Consider the following 16,366-nt stretch of genomic DNA (forward strand, 5'->3'; position numbering starts at 1 on the left):
TCTTCCCTTTTGTGTCTATGACCGCCATTGCGAAGAAGGAGCCATGCACAACCCTATTACTAATATCTTTATTTCGGGAATGCCAGGCGGCGTCTACAAAAAGCACACCCTCCCACGTGCCGTGGTTTTTAAGGATCATTTTCGTGCGGCTTTTTCGTATCTCAACGTTGTGTGCAGGGCGGATATTTTTTGGGATGTTTTCCGTAATTATCGTGGACCGGGCGTCCGGGTTAATCTGCGCCTTGGGACCTTTCATTCCGTGGTAATTAATGGAGATCTTTTCCATGATTTCTCTACCCGCCATGGTTCCAGACAATCATTCAAGTTGCGCTATCCTTTGTGATTCAGCGATCTCGTCCAGCGTGTTATGTACTCCGAGTTGCAGCAGCCTTTCGTTCTGTATTGCGGTGGACCCAGCGCAGCTCTGTACACTTTTCTAATCAGCGCGTCGACTTTGTCTTTCTCGGCTTTGTTCCAGTGGACGAACGCCGCTACGTACGCGACATGGCTGATCGCGAAGGCCTGGACGAGTCGTACAACGTTTCTTTCTTAAATGCCCCTTCGTTTATTGGATACTCTTTGTATTAACCTAGCGGCTGCCATGACTTTCTTTTCCAGGCGCGTTATGGTTTCCCCTTTGGTTCCCCTGGCTTCGATCCAGAAACTCAGGACTCTGATCTTCTGAACCAATGGTATCGCCCTACAAAGTTCTCCGCAAGGTCACCGACGTCGACTACCTCATCACTCCCGCTCAACCACACTCATCTCCTACCACACCACTTACTGATGTTGTTCATGTGTCGCTACTAAAACGCTACTACACTGCCAGTCCTGATTGACTTAGCGGCGCCGTGACGGCGCTTCGTCCACCGGGGGTGATGTTACGAGGCAGTGGGCACGGCTCCGCCGTCGTTGACGAATCGATGAAGAAGAAGCGGACTCGGCGCGCGAGATGCTAGCAGCCCTGGGGTGTCACACGTACCTGTAAATATTGCAAATGCACTCGTTCCTCTCTTCCGTGTGTTTGTAATCCCCGTAACAATATGCTACAATTAGCAGACTACTATGACAGCCACTTATCACGCAAAGGGATCATGCTCGGAACTTCTTAGGAGGAACTCCCGGTTGGCTTCATGGGTGACTAAAAGAACAGCCCGGTACACAACGGCACCGCATTGCAGCCTAAATTAAGTGGAGTGACGGCTCCGCAATAACGAAAGGCGTGGCAGTTAGAGACGGCGAAAAACTATTGCAAAGATATGCTACAATTAGCAGACTGCTATGACTGGCACTGATTCGGCATGCAAGAGACGCTCATCGGCGTACCGTCCAAACGCGCTTCGCGTTCAGCAGAAACGCAACAGGCACAAACGCACAGACCGTGGGATGTAAAATAAGTGTCGCGTGTGCTCTGGAGCAATGGGCAACAAGGCTGGGGGCGTTCTGAACTTCGCCTGGTCCTGTCCTCTCTGATGTATAGGCATGCCTAGTTTGGTCGAAACTCCGAATATGTAAATAAATTGCGTATTTTACGTAAGGGGCGTCGCAAGAGTTTTTTCCCCAGTGCCTGGGTGAAAGTTTGTACCCCGCTCCTCGGTCACATCAAGAAGAAATTACCGCCATTCGTGTAAAGCTTCATTTCCAGCAAAAAAAAAAAAATAAACTATTTTAAAGAAAGTGCACTCTACTTGATTTAGCAGTTTGCTATCTCCCTACAGAGATGAAGAAACCACTTCAATGTCGTCGTCTGCAAGTAGGAGCGGTGACAACGCGTGGTCGGGACGATGCCGTCTGCTCGCGACAAGCCAGCCGTGTGTCGGTGTATTTAGAAAGCGACCGCTAGAGGCGCTCACCTCCGTACCGGAGGGGGAGGGCAAAAGCAGAGGGTAGGGCAGCGCAGTCGCGGCTCACGTTTGGAAGCACATTGCCGTGCGCTTGTGATCAGTACCGGCACCGGGGAATTCAAAGCTTTCTTTGTGTAGAACTCTGGTTTATTGAAACCCCACAGCTTGTGCCAAGCGGTTCGTCACACCTGCAGAATGCACCAGATGAAAGTTACGATGCAGGATGGTGGAAAGAATGTCGAGGAACGCGCGGACGCTACCGGCGTTTGTAAGCGAGATTTCTACAAGTTCGGCGAACACGTTCGGATGGAGGAAGATCAACGCATTGAATTCAAGGCACACAAGGACATCTCCATCGAAGAGCTGTTCGCCGGCTTGCAAGGACCAGCACTCTCGCCAGACCATCTCATGGTAATACATTAGTCATTCAATTTGAATGACTTGCCGACACACGTATTCCGTGAGGGCGACGCGCAACGCTGCGCTTGCTAGCTCGGTGTCGTGACTTACTGCAGAGAATGCTCAGAGAACGAATACCTCAATTTTATGAACCACAAAAGAAACGTAAGCATTTTATTATGACGCATTTACAATGACAAATGTGTATCAGTTGTGCTATGTAGGAGACGCCAATGATAAGGCAGTTTTAGAATACCGGTTGCAAGCGCTGCGGGCGTAGCGGGTGCCATATGATCTTTAGAATAGCGTTTGCCCTGCTGACAACCGCAACGCACGGTCGCAGTGACACCGTAGCCTTGAAACCAGCGCTTGCGGGCGACATGCGGGCTGTGATCGCTGCACGCAATTTCGGGTTTTCTGCGTGTGGTCCGCGAACGCCGACTCGCGTTACGACGCATGTGCAGTGGCAGCGGCCGCACCGCGATGGGTCACTGTGCACTATTCGAAAACTACTTAATAGCGAGTTTTAGTATAGCGTTCCCCGAGTCGTTGCGGTGTGGTTGCTGCCACTGCGCATGCGTCGTAACGCAAGCCGCCGTTCGCGGCCCGCCCACAGAAAACCCGAAATAGCGGGTGGTGTGCGCGGCCCCCAAACGCTGGTTTCGAGGTTACGGTGTCGCTGCGATTGTGCGTTGCGGTTTGCAGGAGGGCAAACGCTATTCTAAAGCTCATATGACGCCCGCTATGACGGCAACGCCCGCAGCGCCTGCAAATGTTATTCTAAAGCTTCCTAATGTAGTTACAAAGTGGTAACGTTCCCGCCGCTCTCGGTTGGAGCGCACAATCACATGGTGTGGTTTGTTAGTGTGTGTTTGAATGCAGAAGTGCGGGAATTTGTACTGTCTACTTCAGTGAATTTTTCGTTAAAATTTTCACCTGTTCAGGAAAATTCCAGCTAGGGAATTCAATATTTTGAGTGTATTGTGGCTCACGATAGCTTAATTAGTATAAGGTTCGAGCATCAACTGGTAAAATACCTACATGTGCACATGGCCAACTGTTGAAATTGTTGAAATTCACACTTGCCTTATAAAGTTGACTTTATTGATTCTTATACGACTTATGTTTGTAAGGAATTTGACTGCAACTGATTCATATTAACTCTATGTCACTGTGTTTAATTGACATCACGCAGAACTATCTGTGCCTTCTTGAACACTGGGAGAGGTGGGACTATTTTTCTGGGAATCCTTGACAATGGTGATGTCAACGGTCTCCATCTCACAGAATACCAAGTGAGTCAGTGAAGGACTGTATATAGCCTATAAATTATTGCTTTTGTAAGATTGCAAAGCTTGCAGCAGGGTTCTGCACTACCCGTTTACTGCTTTGTCGTTCTAAAGGCAATATAACTGCATGAGCTTGTTCAAATGTGATAGTGAACCACTCGGCGTGTTGGTACTGCATGATACGAAATAGAAAGCGCAAAGAAGACGACGAACGAAAAGGAGACACTGAGAGCGCCACTTGTAACAATGTTTATTCCAAAAAAAATGCAAGATGCTTATGCAGACTGTCACATTACATTGCTGTGCAGTCACATTGAGATATCGCAACTCTTTCTGAGATAGAAGTACGCAGGCCACACTAGCGCATTGATTCCCAGCTTTAATTATCTTTTTGTATCAGTTATTAATTTGTTCCACTTGTTATGACTCTTCGCAATCACGGATTGTGTGGAAAAAACCGGTACACACTTTCAATCTGTGCAATGTGTTGCAAGGTGATCCTCTCTGCCATTTCTAACATTGTTACAATCCTGTATGAGCCTGTCGTTAAGCATTGTTCAGATTGGCCTACGTGCTTGGACAGAGGAATATCGTAGACCACACCAATCTGGCATTCAGCATATTTACTTTCGTGGTTTATGATACAGGCTGTTGCTTTTAAATGCGGAGCATCTAATACTCGAGGCTTGTAGTGCGGCGCCGTCCGCAAGCTTCCTCCTCCTTCTTCCACCATCTGTGCATCCCTTCCTCCTCTACACACCGCGCGCGCTTCACTCCTCCACCATCTGTGCACCCTTCCTCCTCTACACACCGCGTGCGCTTCTCCTCTTCACGAACATTCGCTAGCTGTATAATGTAGCGCGCATGCGCCGTCCGCTTCGAGAACATCGGCAGCTGACGCGCGCGCATGCGCCGTCGCGCTTCGAGAACATTGGCAGCTGACGCGCGCGTATGCGCCGTTGCGCTTCTCCCCCTTCTCGAACATTCGACAGCTGACAGTGCATGCGCCGTCGCGCTGTATATATACTCAAGGTCGGCGCTCACTCGCTCAGTTGCCGCTCGTCGGTTGGTTTGTACGGCGCGTCGACGTCCAAGGTCGCGGTGAAATGAATTCCAACGAATCCACAAACACAATGATCGACGTCCCTTCGACCAGCGCTGCCCTTTCGCATACGTGTGTACGTGTTCACTCATTTAACACCCCCTCCTACAACCACGTTAACCAATTTAGCCATCGACCCAAGTAAGTCGCAATTTAACACCCCATTTCACAACCACGTTAACCAATTCCCAAGTAAGTCGCACTTTAACACCCCGTTAACCAATTATATGCTCCGCATCCTCCTCAGTGTTCCCCCGAGGGAAGCTGCGGGCAATTTTTTTTGAAGGCAAGAGTTTGACATTTCGCAAAGTTTAGACATTTTCAAAGCTGCAGAGATCAATGATCCCCTTTTATCTGCTAGCTTAGCAATCTTCAAGTTATGGGACACACTATGACCATACGGTAACACGGCTCTCTTTTTTTGTTTACACTAGTTGGCTCTCAGTCCACTTGGCGGGTTCATGATTGATTTTCAAAAAATTGTTTCAGCTACACAGCGCCTGTGTGTTCATGTCTTCTCTCTTGTGGGTGTGTTTGCGGAGACATTGTAGAGATTGCAAGTGTGTACCAGATCTTTGCAAAAGCTTTATGATGGCCATGAGATGAGACAAGTAGAACAGATTATAATTGAGGCAAAAAAGAGATTGTTGCATGTGGCCTTCGTGTCTTTATTGCAGAAAGATTTGCGAAATCTCAATGTGACTGTCCAGCTATGAATTGTGACAGCACTGTCCACAGGAATAGCAATAGTTTTTTCTTGGAATAAACTCTGCTGTAAGTGATGGCACCCTCTGTGTGTCCCCCTTTTTGTCCATCGTCTCCTTTGTGCCTTCTATTTCGAAAATTGTTCGGCTGGCCGAAGACGCTGCCAGGATTCAAGGCCTGGCCACTGCCTGAGGAAGGGGGTTACAGAAGGGCCAGTCTCCCACCCCCCTCACCACCTTTGACCCCAGCAGGGACAATTCAATCACGTTTCTTCTCTCTCTCTCTCTCTCGAAAATTGTTGCAATTGTAAAAATACCACAGTGAATAAACTGTCTCTACATGTGAGGCCATTGCTGTGTACATTGCTGCGTATCTATGCTTATGTAAAGGAACTCTGTTTTGTGAGGCCACTTGAGGCATCACTAAATTTTACTGGCCATGTACCAAGGGTTTGTAAAGTGCACTGTAAACATTTTATGCATGCTTCTAGAGGGAAAAACAGTAAGGCGTCTCTGACGTGATGTTGCCCAATCATTTTTTTTTCCAGAAAGACCACTTGGCATTGAGTATTGAAACCTTGATGCAGCGGTACAAGCCAGCTGTCCCAAAACACATGTACGAGCTGCGGTTCGTTCCAGTCATCTCTGAGGGTGTGCCATTGCCAACAAACGAAAGGTGTGATGCTCAATTTATGTTTTGTCATATGTAAGATAATGTTTTTTTTTTCTTTTTTTACATTATTCGATAGGCAGTGGAAGTGCTTGGCAGTTGAAAATTGTCTCTACTCGTTCTTTGTTGGGTGCCAGTCAGGAATCTTAAGTAGTAGTCACTGCAAAATATACTGTAAGTGTGACCACACTTGTTTGTCCTCCACTTATGGCAATAGTGAGTTATTTCTTGTTTAGCTCTATCCGTAACTTCAAATCTAAGCAAGTTTTTATCTTGGCATGTTGTCTTGCTTGGCACCCGATCCCGAGTAGTGCAGCACAATATCCAAGATAATGTGAAGATGTGTAATGCCATATTTTGTTTGTTTTTTTTGCCTGCCTATTAACCTGTTGCACTGAGACAAACATGCGCTCTTGTTTTTGCAGACGTGAGATGAACAGCAAGGAGAGGTTCAGGCCACACAAATTGCAGTGTTCGACGCCATGCTGGTGTGACGATGAAGGTACTGCTCAGCTGAGTGTTGTAAGCCCCAGCCATATTGCTACCCTGTGCACATTTTTGCTTATTCTGCCTTTCGTAGTGGCTTCTATGAGAAAGTGCACATGATTGCGCATGTTATTATTTAATGCTGGTTACTACGAGAACAATTGAAATTAAATGTAATACAGTATTTCAATTATTTCCTAAGAAATCATTATACTGGCCGTCCAAACACTGTTAAACATGGAGAGTATGCTGGATCAAGTGTAGTGGGAGCTTTCATGGTTGACATTAGCTCTACTGCAAAAGGACTAATAAGTGATGAAAACAACTTTGTCATGCCTATGTGACTTCATTTCTTTTAGCTTTGTGATCATAAGCACTACCATCACATAAAATACTGTGCAATTCGAAGCACATCCTTGACCTCTTAATGCATTACAGATGAAAAGTGAATTATTGTTTACAAGCATGTTCAGAGCCTAACAGCTACCTTTTAGGTTGAGGGTGACAGCTTGGTGAAGGACACTCAAACTTATGTAGATTTGTGGTTAAAATTAAATATTTACATTCTATTAATCGGGGCGAGTCAAGCGAGGCTTCCGGGTGAATGAGCACCTCACCCCACTGAGCTAAGTCCTGAGCAAAGCCTATGTGCGTGGCAATACAAACAGGATTGATTTTTAAGAAAAGTGTTCTTGTGTTTTTAAATGCAACACGTAAATGTCTCACCAGAATGACCCAGACAATATTTTCTTTAGGTATATTGCATGTTATTTATTTTGTTTATATTCAAGAGAGATTTAAATGACCACAGCATAAAATTAAAAACAAAGCTGTCCTCATTACGGTGGCATGTCGTCTAATCTTTAATGCTATAACAATAGTTATTTATCAATGTTGATGCAAGTGAATACATCTGCTTTATGTTGGCCGCTGCACTTACAATTGTATTTTTCTGTATTTTAGCCATTCCATTAATGTTATACTGCTAGTAAGTTTTTTATAGTGCTGTTTTTCCAGTCTGAATGTTATGCATTGGTTTGTGGCCTAGCCTACATGTATACCGTTCGATTCGCTATATTTCTTGCATTCATTGATTTTTTTGTCCTGCATGAACCAGGGCAGATCGGTGATGCGGTGTGTTGTGGAGATTAAGCTATCTGCATGGGACAGTTCTGACCAGAGAAACAGTGGGTTGAATAAAAGCAAGATGGGCATCCACCCTATGTTTGACAACGAAGAGAATATCTGCTTTTTGCGCCGTTGGGGCAGCAACATTCGGGTAATTTCACATCTATGCCTTCACATCTGGCGGCTTGAACTCACTCGGTGTGCTAACGGTTTTAAGTTGCTTGCTCTGAGGTTTATTTGAGACTACTAGATTTATTTACTTGGGAGGGTGTCAAAGCATTCTGATTGATACAGTTGGTTAGAATACATGGCACTTTACAAACTCACATGCACTGCACAAGAACAAAGATGGGCGCTGTTATTGCTCTTGCCCTATGTATTCTAATATATTTGTGCATCATTGTCAAACTTCAATGCCCTTGCACAATATGTTCCTTTTTTGAGAACTAGTAGATAACGTTGTTTATTATAAAGGCTGCTTAACATGTTTTGTGTGGTGGTTTTCGGCACAGTAAAAGGAGGAGTTGAAACGTCCACGGTGCAAGGAATTGTCATTGTTACCAGTACAACCTTTTCCTTATTCTACGTCAATGGAGTATTAACAAATAGTTGCAATATTGTATCAGTTGTACCACATGCGTTATGCACATTTCAATTTAATACAGAGCTTGACTATGAAATGCAGACCTGTCAGCATTACCATCATTGTGACGTATAACACATTGCAATAACATTTGCTGATCTCGCCCAGAAGTAGACCAAGCATGATGATGTTGCTAATCGATAAAGTAATAATACTTAACCAGTGCTGTAGACATTTCTTCTGGCTTTTGCACTTGCCCACAGCATCTGATACTAATCACAGGAACAAAGCAAACCAGCGTATTATGACATCACGAAGGCCTTAATTTAGATAACACAGACTAAAATATGCCGTCTCCACCATTGCATGCAATCCTAGGCCTGTGTGCATAATTTGATGAAGGCCTGGGCCTTCATTATATATAGCGGTCAAGTGCATGGAAAATGGAAGAAATGTCACAGTGTGTCATTATTTAGCTCTGAAAGCACGTGAAGTGGTTAGGCTTTGTTGTAAATAGAAACTTTTGCCACATTTCTGTTCATAGTGGCTTGTTTTAAATACATGTTCTCATCGCAGTGAATTAAGCAGCTTCACAGGAGGTCAGTCTTCATTTTTGAATAATTTGAAATCCGGTAAAATGAACTGCAGCATGCATCTTATGTTTGATTGATTAATATGTGCTGTTTAATGTCCCAAAACCGCCATATCATTATGAGAGATGCCGTGGTGGAGGGCTCCGGAGATTTAGACCACCTGGGGTTCTTTAACCTGCACCCAAATCTGAGCACATGAGCCTACAGCATTTTCACCTCCATAGTAGATGCAGCCGGCATTTGATCCTGCAACCTGCTGGTCAGCAGCCGAGTAGCACTAGACCACTGCGGCGGGGCATTGCATCTTACACGAGAACTGGCAATAACTATATTTAGCTAGTAGAAAAGGAGTAAACACAATTTACAAAGAACAGTCATCAAGAAATTTGCCTCATGTAATAAATTACATCTAGTGACATTTGCCTTTACAGCGCTGAAATTGCATGCTTCGATTTGTTGCTGTTATCAGTTTCTGAAGTGGTGTCCCCCCCCCCCCCCGTTGTTTTTTTTGGGGGGGGGGGGGTTTATTAGTGCATTTTGCAAGATGTCATCGACATGACCCATCAAGAAGTTAAAATTTACTACTGCTCCAAGTAAGTTTTATTGCTTGTCAAAAAATGCTGCTTGCTTTTTTTTATGTACTAAGTTCTTGCCTACGCTTATTCCAGGACAGACATTCAAAAGCCCCTAGAGGAAACTTCGACGAGCACCGCATAGCATTAGGTAGTACGTTGCATTGCCAGTAAAGCTCGACATGCCCCACGTGTGAAGGAAAAGGCCTTGAGGAAGATTTACAGCAGTACTTCAATCAAATATACTTGAGCACATTGCTCTCTGAGGCATGGAATATTGTGCTTCGCCTTTTTATGTTGCATTCTATTGTATATGTTCCTCGGCACCAGTCTGACCCGGTGACCTCAGTCTCATTAAAGGATTCATATTAAGAGGTAGCTCTGTGACATATTGACTTAAGTATAAGAATATAAGCGTATCATTACTGAAACCAATAAGCAACAGTATACCGCAGAGTGTGACCAGTGTCACCACAAGCTAGTCTGGCCTACTCAATAGTATCTTTAAGTTGTGAAATTCTAGTCTTAGGTTCCTAAGCATATTATAGATTTTCGAAACCTACGCTGTTCACATGCAAAAAAAAGGAAAATAACACCACTTCTTCATGCTTCCAGGAGTCTTTTTCTATATTGCTAACTTGCACAATTTTGTGTTGGGATGATGGAAGTAGCTTGCAAATGGCATTGAAGAAGAACGGCTATTTGGGCTAGTTGGTTTGAATTCATGGTAAAAAGGGCTGCAGCGCGAGCATGAAGGTGCTAGAAGAAATAGACGAAAGGCGAGACAAAGAAAGCAAAGAGGACAACACGAGCACTGACTACCAACTGAATTTTATTATTCGCAGCACACATGATAATATATACAACAGGCAACCATTTAATAGCACACGTGAGCGACGTGACATATTCTGGGGAATGGTCTGATAAAAAGAAGGTAGAATGATAAAATGGCTAACCCTTATCTAAAAGCGCAAACTCTTTGTCATGCAAGGCCACCGAAGGTTGGCTCACGCATCCGTCACCACGTTTTCTAATAAAATACGCTTCAGCTATTTCACGAGTTAACTTGTCCATGTGGCGTGCCAGCACACTCACGCCCGGAAATCGAGGCTGGCACCCGCAGCTTTTGCAGTGCAAAACAAGGTTTGAACTAATTCATTTGCATATATCATTCATATGTTCTGCTAACCTTTTATTAATGCACCGCCCAGTTTCGCCTATATAACAACGACCGCACGTTAAAGGAAGCATGTAAACAACACCAACTGCGCAATCTACAAATTTATTTATGTGTTTTACGGCGCATGTCCAACTTTTTTTGGCGATTCCACTAAGTCGCTCATCCGTCATTCTGCAAATCTGGCTTACTTTGCACGGGGCTGATAATACTACATCCACACCATATCTCGAGCCTACCTTCTTCAAACCATGAGATATATTGTGGAAGTATGGGATAACTGCAACTCTTTCCGCTCTTTATTTTCTCCTGCCTTTTCTTGTTTTTGTTTGATTGTTTGCAACAAAGCTTCGCACACTGAAGAAATAACAGATTTTGGAAATCCCGCTGACAGAAGTCTGTAATGTGTCGGCTGTAAGTGCTGGCATATCTAAGTCATGCCTACACAGGATGACTGATAGTGTAACAATGCAAATTAATAGACTGGAGCTCTACGTGGGAGAGAACATCTAGAACGAACTTGTTTCGGCGAGTTGAGCAAGGAGGGCTGTCTCTGTGCCATGTTTCTTAACCTAGTAATATCACGTTTCCTGCTAATTAGTGGCCAGAGAGACTCTTTTTTACGTTATTTATTTCAAACAACGCTGTTACACCACATGCCTGACTTCTTTGTACCTTAGACAGGCGAGAACGACACACCTTGTCACCGTTCTTGCTCGAAGTTGTGTTCTCATATCGTTTCTTAAGGGCGAGGTTTTCGATAGATTACCTAACTAATGTGAAAAGAAAACGCCTAATGAAAGACCTAATACAGAATGTTTTTCCTGTGCCCCTGTACCGTTCAAGGTATGAAAAATCATATGGTCATGACGTACTAAAGCGAGTGAAAAACATGTGTATACCACCCAATGTGAAAACCTTCTTTTTTAAACTTCATACGGGAACCTTGCCAGTAAAAACGTGGCTTGAAGAGAGAGGGATGTATGTACCATGGGGAAGCAGCTGTCTCCTGTGTAACAAACCTGAGACCATTGAACATGTGTTTATTGATTGTAAGAACGCTATTTTCTTTTGGGACATTTTACAGAGGACTTTAAAAAAAGATTTACCTATTACTTCATATGGAATTTGTTTTTTGCCTTGTGATAGTTCTGTGCAAAATTTGGATGTTATATTTGTACTTGGTCTTCATTCTGTTTGGCGTAGTATGCTATCGTACAGACACTGTGATGTGAGAGTTCTATCCGTTAATGAGTGTTTCGTGGAAGCTGTTATAAAAGTGCGAGATGTGTATAAGACTACCGACTGTAATGAAGATGCAATATCTTTGTTTGACGCGTTGTCACGCATGAAACACGTGTGATAGTGATTGTCATATTAGCTTGACCTGTAGTCAAGAAGGCAATAAAGAAAAAAAAAGATTTCCGGGCGTGAGTGTGCTGGCACGCCACATGGACAAGTTAACTCGGGAAATAGCTGAAGCGTATTTCATTAGAAAACGTTGTGACGGATGCGTGAGCTCACCTTCGGTGGCCTTGCATGACAAAGAGTTCGCGCTTTTAGATAAGGGTTAGCCATTTTATCATTCTACCTTCTTTTTATCAGACCATTCCCCAGAATATGTCACGTCGCTCACGTGTGCTGTTAAAAGGTTGCCTGTTGTATATATTATCATGTGTGCTGCGAATAATAAAATTCAGTTGGTAGTCAGGGTTCGTGTTGTCCTCTTTGCTTTCTTTGTCTCGCCTTTCGTCTATTTCTTCTAGCACCTTCATGCTCGCGCTGCAGCCCTTATTATCATGAATGGCACATGGCAGTTGTCCTTATGAAGAAGTTAGCAATTTTTCCAAAATGCTGATCAAATTGTAACGTACAATGCATTTAACATAAATTTGGCATATCTTATTTTTCACATTAGACCTTTTTACCTCTTGTGCGATGTTGTTTTGTGCGAGATGTACATCTTGGTTTGCTTTGAAAGGACCGTTCACTTGTAAACCAACATGAGACTTGCAAATTTACACTACTTATGTACTAAATGCACATTATTTAGGATAATTATTTTGTAAACCACAGATATTGTGATTTAAGGAAAAAAGGAATTTTGTGTGTTCGCAAGTGTAACCACTTATTAAACCTCACAACTCTACTTATCCAACAGTCTGGATTATTCAGATCCTCTCCACAAAATCAACAAGGTGAGGTTTCTATATTGTACCGTTGATTTTAAGTGGAACGTCAGTGCAAGTGCCTGATGACAGTGCTTCCGCCAATTAAGGTAGACATTATTACTGAATACTAAACATATTGTGTACTTCTTCCATCACCTTGAGATTCCTGCAGTGTCTGCAGTACTGCGAACTCACCTTTTCTTCAGCATCTCCGTTACGTAGTCCTTCCCCCAACTTTGTCTTGTCACTGAACGCAAGGATCACCTTATCGGTCACTGCCGCCAAAGAATCAGTTCACTTGGAAAGTGTTCATGAACATCTTAAAGAACCAAAGAGTTGTGCATAAAAACGAGATCATAGGTGTGAAATAAAATTATGTTTTGTGTGTGTGATGCGGGTTCTTGTTGCTGATTTGTTTTTCTCCCGGGCTGAGCCTCAGAGAGTTTTGTCAATAAGGACAAAGCCGTTCGGTTTCCAAGAAACACACAAAAAGTTTAATTGAAAAGTAAAAAGGCAAAGATTCCTCACAAAACAAAACACTTAATAAACAGTTGACTGGACATGACGAAACACATCTGTAAACACCCAACAAGAACGTTCAAAGTCAGTAACTAAACCTAACGTTCGAAAGGGGCTGAGTGATGGGAGTAGCGCAAGAGTATCGGTGCAGTCTCACCCACAAGTTGGTTTTCGGCGGTGATGAGAAACCGGAACGCCGTGACTCCTGCGTCACTGCGTGGGCTGGACGAGGACGAGGGAACGCTGGCTGCTGGCGACACGTCGAAAAGCCCTACCAAATCGTGATGGTTTCGGCTTGAGGAGCGTGGACACGTCGGAGACGGGAGAACGCAGGCTGGTGGCGACGCGTCCGGGAACTAGGGTCGACCTAGTCAAGCAGCTGGGCGCACAGCTCGGGCCCGGAGCCCGACGGCTGTAGCTCGCCTGCCGGAACCAAAGTCCGCAGGCCCTGGAAAGGAGTTCAGGACCGGATGGCCACGGTCCTTTGGAGCGGGAACACGACGGCAGGAGGCCCCGGCCGGTTGAAGACCTGCAGGCTCGGGTCCGGAACCCAACGGCCCATCTTCAGCGCCCGGTCCGGTGACGACCTTCCGCTTGCACTGCCTGCCTCGAATTCCCTTGCTCTGGTCTGCTCAGGCTCCTGCTTCAGCTCTGGCCCACTTGTCTCGTTCTCATTGGAGATACTGCTGTCTCGTGGTGTCAAGCCATTGGGCCTTGAAATCTCCGTGTTCGCTGCCCATTGGATGTTTTACCTTTTGTTTACTTCACGTCCTGCCACGCATCCTCGTGCTCGACGCTCTTTAACGTCGTCATTCTTGTTTAAGCAGCCCCGCACGTGCACTCTGGTATTTCTCCTTTTGTTTTTTTTTTTTTTTTTTTTTCGTGACGCGCACTTTTCGAAGGCGCGCACTTTGAACGCGCACCACACATCACATACGCCCCCCTTTCATTCAAGTTTTTTTTTTTTTAGAAAAAAAAAACTGCCGATGAGTGCGCGTTCTGCACTACGTCACAATTACACCACATATTTGCACCACGCAGTTCAACACATCACACCGATGGCACCACACTGCTTCTTCGTTGACATGTCTCACGTCGAAACACCGAGTCCACAGAACGTAACATTCAACCAACAACAATAAGAAAAGTTTTTTTTTTTTCGAGAAGAAAAAAAAACTGCCGTTGAGTGCACGTTTCGCACTGCACCACAATTTACCCACATATGTCCGCCACACAGTTCACTGCATTGCCCAAAGGTCCACATTCACTCACCTCAAAATACGCAAGAAGTGAGAAAAAGTATGGACACATCTAGCGGATTGTGAAAATCCCCAAATTAGTAGTACACCACCCCTTTTTTTTTATCATATATACCCTATCATCTCAAAAACTATACATCATGTTAATGTTACATTGCATGTAACTTCTTCAAATATTTACAAGCAACACCCTTCCATGGTCCGCAAGCAAGATCCAAAAGAAACCAGCGGGAAATCGAATTTGACGCTTAAGTTATAGCGTCCCGTACAAGACGTTTAACTGCTCTAACCATTTGACAAGAGTAAGGAATCGGAAGCCAGTGGAAGAATTCTCGACCGTAAGCTCGTATGAACCTAAAGCTGTGTATCACCAGGTTCCCAACCTCGAAATCACAAGCATACACGCTGGAATGTCTGTATGCCAGTCGGAGGCGTTGCCTCCAGGCGCACCAGTACAACCACGCCTGAATCATTTCATCCTTCCCACGAACGCCTTGCTTGAGCTCGTAAGCCGCTAATCGTTGAGACATCTTAACAGAAGCGACCTCTTCAACCGAAGATGCCAAAGAGCACCAGTCGGCGTCCTTCCTCGTACAATAACCTGCTGGACCATTACTGCCTTCTGGTTCACTTTCCATCCCTTCAGCTTTCTGTATTGCTTGTTCATCAATACTTTCAACCCTTCTGCCTGGGTCATCGTGATTACCCTCATTGTCACCTATAGCTGACCTACATTGCAACTCTACTCTCTGTTCTTCAACAAGTGCTTTTGCATTTTGCTCCAATATTCTTCTAAAAGCATCATCTACAATTTCCCGAGAACACAAGCCATCTCTCTGTATGGGCAAGTTATAATCATGGTGAAAAACCATGTCCGTAGCGTCTGTTGCTATCTCCAGTGGCCCAAAACAATAGGTAGCTGCTACATCAGAGCTTTCATTATGGCATTCGCCGGCATTACCTAGGAGACCTTTTATTGCTCCTTCAGCGGAGCTATTCAGAGGCAATCCTACCTCTGAATAAAGTGCGCTTGACCTCTCACAGGTTTCAAAATACCCTTTACTCTGAATTGAACGTTCTTGTTCCATGCTCACGAAGCATTCCTGCGCTTCAATAAGCTTATCGAGTCTCCTAGTCTTTTGACTGTTTACCTCCCTGTCATACTCTTTCAGAGTTTCTTTCTCTAGCGAAAGGTCATGACGAGGTACAGGGTCAGTCTCACGTAAATTCAAATCGCTCCCGATGTAACTGCTTTCAGAGCACACCTCATCCACTGGTTGACTACTCTGGCTCTCAGACCACGTATATTCAGCGTTTTCCCTCTCAAGCCACTGCTGCAAATCCTCATATTCTAGTTCCAACAGTCTCTTCTTTTCGCGCATCTCTATCTCGAGCAGCCTTTTCTTTTCCCGCATTTCTAGCTCAAGCTGCTCCTTCTTAGCGCGTGTCTCTCGCTCGAGCTTCTCTCTCCTAGCCCGTGTTTCTCGCTCGAACTCCTCTCTCTTAGCGTGTGTTTGCAATGCAATCTGCTGCTTTTTAGCGTCACATATCGCAGCCCGTTCCTCACGCTCCCTCTCCATCCGCTCCTCGTACCATACTCTAAACTCCGCTCCCGTCAGTCCCATTTTATCCGCCAACTCAATTAACTCCCACGTGTTCGTCATCGTGTTAACCGCGTCAAAAAATCTACTGGAAAAACAAACGACTTTGTCCTGTCGCTGCGGACGCCAATTTGTGATGCGGGTTCTTGTTGCTGATTTGTTTTTCTCCCGGGCTGAGCCTCAGAGAGTTTTGTCAATAAGGACAAAGCCGTTCGGTTTCCAAGAAACACACAAAAAGTTTAATTGAAAAGTAAAAAGGCAAAGATTCC

At 44.7% G+C, this 16,366-nt stretch overlaps 1 protein-coding gene and 1 pseudogene across 8 annotated transcripts in view; both read left to right on the forward strand.

Moving 5' to 3' along the window:
• The window catches only part of LOC119172939 (uncharacterized), a 1,216,589-nt gene that overhangs the window by 111,278 nt on the left and 1,088,945 nt on the right, over nucleotides 1-16,366 (forward strand). The gene's annotated exons all lie outside the window — the stretch shown is intronic.
• LOC142814060 (schlafen-like protein 2) lies at nucleotides 1,891-6,824 on the forward strand (annotated as a pseudogene).

This window comes from Rhipicephalus microplus, chromosome 4, assembly GCF_043290135.1.
Source record: "Rhipicephalus microplus isolate Deutch F79 chromosome 4, USDA_Rmic, whole genome shotgun sequence".
Classification (NCBI taxonomy): Eukaryota; Metazoa; Arthropoda; class Arachnida; order Ixodida; family Ixodidae; genus Rhipicephalus; species Rhipicephalus microplus.